A 6,013-nucleotide genomic window follows, 5' to 3' on the forward strand; every position below is an offset into this window, starting at 1 on the left:
TATTGATATATGTTCTGGTTGTTCATCCAATGTACATTCTCATTTAGTTAGATGATAATTACAATATTAATATATATTCAAATATTCAATCACATATTACTAAATTCTTTCGGAAAAAAAACACATATTACTAAATGATTATTCAAATTTGGATATATGTTCATTCAGATTTTAAATAATATTCATTCATATATTGTATTACACTTATTGGATTTTTCACTTTCACATTAAAAAAAAAATATTCATTTCAATTTTGAATTTCAATATTATTTGTCTTTTCTCATATGGATATATGATCAATCACATACATATTGATAGCTTCAAAAAGTTTATTCACTTATATATTTCATGTTCGTCGATTAATATCTTTCATGGTCATTTGCAATATAATATATGTTCATTTATATTTAAATAAATGATCATTTCTATATTGAATTACTTTAATCATCATGTTGATTGTCATACTCATCCGTGTTCATTTTACACATGAAAATCAGTTCATTTCAACACTAATTCTTGTTTAAATCCAATAGCTTATATATTTTATCTATTAGATAAGAAATAAATCGTGGATTTATTGAATTAGACCACACTATAGCAAGAAAAAACTGAAGACGACAATAAGAGGGAAATCAAGAAGGCATGGAGTCGCCAAGCAACATGAACTAATAATACATATGAGCTTGAATTTTTCGAATTTGGATCAAGAAACTTATCGTGTTTGATATTATGTGTGGAGTTATATTGTATATTTTGATATTCAATATTTTAATTTTTGATGATATACAAATTCACTTAGCTTTGATTTTATTAAGAAGGAAACAAAATTTTTTTCTTTTTCCTTAAACACTACATACTATAACCAAATCCTTTAAAAATAAATATTTAGTGATATAGCTAATGCCTATATATTATATATACAATGGTCATACCAAAAAAGAAATTTGTTCATTAACAAAAAACTAAATGTTCATAATAACTTAAATTTGTGATTGAGCATTGCCACTTTAAAACAATTGTCAATTATAAATCTTCAGCTGATTGGAAAAGAAAACCACAATTAATAAGCTCCCATATCTTCCTTAAATAAATTTTAAATGTGACATTTTGTTCATTAATAAAAAGCAATTTGTTTTTTTTTTTTTTTTGATACATGTTCATTCTTAGTAAAGATAACATTTTATTCATAAATAGTAACATATATGTTCAAGGACTAATGATTCCTAAAAAAAAATTGTTCAAGCATTAATGAACCATTTTTATAACCCTCATTAGAACAAACAAATCTTTTCATATGTATTGAATAATCTATTCACCTCTTACTCTTCCGACTCTAATTTCAAATCCTTTTCTAATTAAATACGTATTTATAAGCTTTTGCATTTCATAAGCTTTTTGATATGACCATTTTATATAGTATTTTACCCCCGTCCCTTGGTCATAATTAGTAGTGTTTTTGGCTCCTTAGAGCCACTTTTGTTACTAATATGCATTTTCTAGTGTTTTCGTAGTTTCGGTTGAGTTTTGTAGGGAATTGCACCTTTGGAGTATTTTCCCGGGATTTTATGAAGCTACTACGAGCATTGGAGGAGTATGACCGTCAATGAAGCCCAAGGCCGGCTAGAGCCATCGAGCCGGTGATTAAGGGCTCGGTATTTGGAATACCGAGGTTTGGACCGAGTATTCAAGACCCGAAGAGGAGATCCGGATTGGGCCGAGGAGTCGAGCCCAATTGGAAGTCCAAAACCTTGAGGAGCCACAAGGGCCCGATCGGGTAAGCATAGCCCCGATCGGGCAAGGCAAGGCATCATAGGGCCAACGTGCTAGGCGCGCCCGATCGTGCGATGCTTAGCACGATCGGGCAAAGTGCGCAGCAAAGGGCTACGAGCAAAAGGCGCGTTCGATCGGGCGGCCCTTAGCCCGATCGGGCGCGTGTTTCTGGAGAAGCTTGTTAGACGAGCACTTAGTTTCTATTTAGGAGTTTTGATTAGAAGTTGTTTAAGTACGTTTTTAGGATAATTATTTTGATTACTCTTTTCTTTTCACTTTCTCTCTCTACTTAATAATTTCTCTCTCTAGACTTTTCTACCTACCTTACTCTTGATCTTGACTACTTTGTAATTTCGCCGTCTTGGTTCGATTTCTATTTCAATTAATTTCAGTAATTTCTTCCTTTTATTCCTTATGGCTTACTTTATTATTATGCATGTTTTAGATTTAACTATGTGTGAGTAGTTTAATTCTAGGGTTTATGGGGATCCATAATTGATATGAAGGAATTTGTTATTATTGATTATTGATATTGCATGATAATTTCTTATTGAATTGTTTTGATTCTTTGCAATTAGATTATGAATCGAGCAGATGTAATTTGATTGTGAATGTTTAGCAATATTGAATTGATGAATCGAGCAGATGTTAATTTAATATTAAAGGCTATTTTCAATAGGAACTTAGATCTAGTAAATTGCGAGAGCCTGTTAGATCTATGTTGGTTAATAAATTGCGAGAGCCTGTTAATCATGTTATTTGTGCAATGTTAATTATTAATTGTTATGTTTTATCCCGGATTATTAATTATTGGTGAACCTATGACCCTAGGCCTTCTTATTATTGATTCTCTCTCTAAACTCAATCTCCGTAGTATAATTTCATATTAAAAACAACAATTTGGTTACTTTAATAATTTAGATTATATTAATTAATTAGGAGTAGAAAGACCAGTTTCCCTGTGGATTCGACCCTACTTCCCTATCTACTTTAGTTAGAGGATTTAGGTAATACTTTTGATTAGGTGATACGACTTTAGCCTGTCAAAATTTGGCGCCGTTGCCGGGGAAACGGTTTTATTTTTATTTCTAATTGTTTTTGTAGTCTAGATTATTTTTCTTTTGCCTCAAAGGACATTAGTTCTTTGAGGTAGTTCTAATATCTGTCTTTTTAGTTCTTTGTTTATGCCCAGGTGTTCCAGATCAGGTTACATTCCATTCGATCCTGAGATCGAGCGCTCGTTTCATAGACAGAAGAATCTTTATAGGCAGATCCTGGCAGGTTCTGGGAGTAACGATATTAGCCTGTCACTTTTGCATTTAATTTAAATTATTTCCCACTAACTCGGACTGACTTGCTTCTTCAAAAGCAATATCATCAATTTTTCCACTGCATTAAATACATATGAAACAATGTTATAAATGAACAAAAACCGCAACAAAAATGTTCAATTACAAAAATACATTTGATCAACAAAATGATTCATGTCTTTGCCTCTTACTCTTTCCAATTCGAATTCCAAAACCTTTCCTAAAAGCATGTCGTTAATCGTTATATATTTCATACGCTTCTGCTTGAGATTTAAATTCTTTACCTAAAATTTCAGACTTAGTTGCTTCTTCATAAACAATATCATCCTTTTTTTCCACTGCATAAATTTATATTGTATAATTGTAAATGAACATAAACAGGTTTAAAAATGATCAATCATCAATACATAAAATGTTCAATAACAAAACTGCACATGATTAAATTTTAACATATAATATTATCAAAAACAAAACTGTATACACAAATGATCATTTATCACTTAAAAAATGAACATAAATCAATTAATACCACTAACAAAATTGCATATGATAAAACATAAATGATTATTCAACATTATAGACTTGATAAAAAAGACAACAAAAAAGGAAGAAATTAAAAGTATCAACAAAAGTCTACGCAATTCTCAAATACGAATTAATAAAATAAATTATATTACAAATATAACAACCTAAAAATGTTTATCATCATCGTAAGCCATAATTATAAAAATTAGAATCTACCAAAACATAATTTTAATAGTTCCTAAGCGAACAAGTAAAATAGATCAAATAATACATAATTAAAACTGCAAAAAAATACATCGAGTAACAATCAGTAGGAATAAAATAGCCTTTGATGCGCAACAATCGGTATCAAAATCAAAGAAAATAAGCTAAAAAATTAGTTGAAATAAAATCAATAAAAGAGAAAAACAATGTCAAAAGAGAGAATATAGGTATTAAAAAATAAATGAAGATCAATCAAGGAAAGAGAAAATATGGGTTTAAAATCATATATACATAGCTTGAGTAATAAGAAAACTAATAACATTTTTTTTTTGAAACAAGGAAACTAATAGCATAAGAAAAAAGAAAAAAGAAAAAAAAAAAAAAAACAAATCAGGTGGTTAGATTCAAGGGGGAGTATAGGTAGAACACCCTACACCACCTACAAAACGGTGTAGCTTCATGGGGGTGTAGGCAGTACACCCTACACTTGGGTGTAAGGTACATGTGGGTGTACCCAAAACGGTGTAATATCGTTGGAAAGCTCTTTTCAAACCCCATCCAACGACATAATTATTATTAGACCTAGATTATGGACCAAAATAAACTGGTTTGGACGTTTTAATAAAGTGGACACGAAATAAACTATTTAAGGTCTAAAGACATGAAATAAATGATTTTAGCTTAAAACATTTAAAGAAAGGTTAGAAATGGCCAAGGTTAAAGGGAAATTCACGAGACTCTGAGACTCTTCACCTAACTCGATCATCAAAGACGTGAAAGGTACTCATCACTGGGTTTGGTTTTTGGGGAGACACAATCAGGTGTCTACAAGTGGAGTGGAGTTTTTTGAGAGCAGTGATAGAAAAAATGGGATTTGCGCAGGACTGGGTGAACCGTGTGTTACATTGTGTTTCGACGGTCTCTTTTTCAGTTTTGATAAATGGTGCACCTTTACGGGAGTTTACTCCGACTAGGGGTTTACGACAAGGTGATCCATTATCCCCATATTTGTTTATTTTGTGTGCTTAGGCTTTGTTGGGTTTACTTAATAATGCAATTGAGACGGGTCGGCTTCATGGTATTAGAGTGGCTCTTTCAGCTCCGGTTGTTTCACATTTGTTCTTTGTGGATGATAGTGTCATCTTCTCTAAAGCCAATGTAGAGGAGGTTAATACGATAAGAGAGGTTTTGCAGGCTTATGTGATGGCTTCCGGGCAAATGGTGAGTCTTGGGAAAACGACAGTTTCTTTTAGCAAGAGAGTGTCGATCCAAAGAAGGGAGGAGTTGGCAAGTATCCTTAATGTGAATGTGGTTGAGGTTCATGAAAAATATTTGGGGTTGCCGACGATGATTGGTAGATAAAAAAGAGTACTTACTAGAGGTGTTAAAGAGAAGTTGTGTAAGCGGCTTCAAGGGTGGAAGGGGGGATTTTTATCTAAGGCGGGTCGCGAAGTTTTGATTAAGGCAGTGGCCTAATCTATTCCGACCTATGCGATGAGTGTGTTCAAATTTCCCTCCTCCTTTTGTGATGAGTTGCGGTGTTTAGTTGCTAATTTTTGGTGGGGTCAAAAGAAGGGTGAAAGAAATATCCACTGGATTGCGTGGAAAAAGCTATGTGAGCCAAAGGCAGCCGGTGGGTTGGGATTTCGTGATTTTAAATCTTTTAATTTGGCTCTATTGGGTAAGCAAGCTTGGAGTCTTCTACAACATCCTAATAGTTTGGTGGCTTGAATTCTTAAGGCACGATATTTTGCTCAAGGGGATTATTTGGGATCGGAGCTTGGGAATTTGCCAAGCTATACTTGGCGTGGTATTTGGGGCACCAAGTGGGTTGTGCAGCGAGGTTTGAGATGGCGTGTTGGGGATGGACTAAATATCTCGGTGTGGGATAGTCCATGGATTCCGAATACACAGTCTAGAAGAATTGTATCCCCTAAGAGCTATGTGTCAAATGAGCTTTGGGTTTGCAATTTGATACATTTATCTACAGCTTCCTGGAATGTAGATAAAATTAATGAGCTATTTCTACCATTTAAACGAGAGCGTATTCTTGGTATTCCGACTAGTTGTCGCCTTCCAGAGGACTTATTGTGTTGGGATTTAGAGAAGAACGGGGAGTATACTGTACGTTCAGCTTACAGGGCAATTTTTGGTGAGTACGAAGCGGGTAATGTGGCCTCTATCTCTAGCTCCTCAAACTTCTG

This window comes from Chenopodium album, chromosome 12 (assembly GCF_948465745.1).
Source record: "Chenopodium album chromosome 12, dcCheAlbu1.1, whole genome shotgun sequence".
NCBI lineage: Eukaryota > Viridiplantae > Streptophyta > Magnoliopsida > Caryophyllales > Amaranthaceae > Chenopodium > Chenopodium album.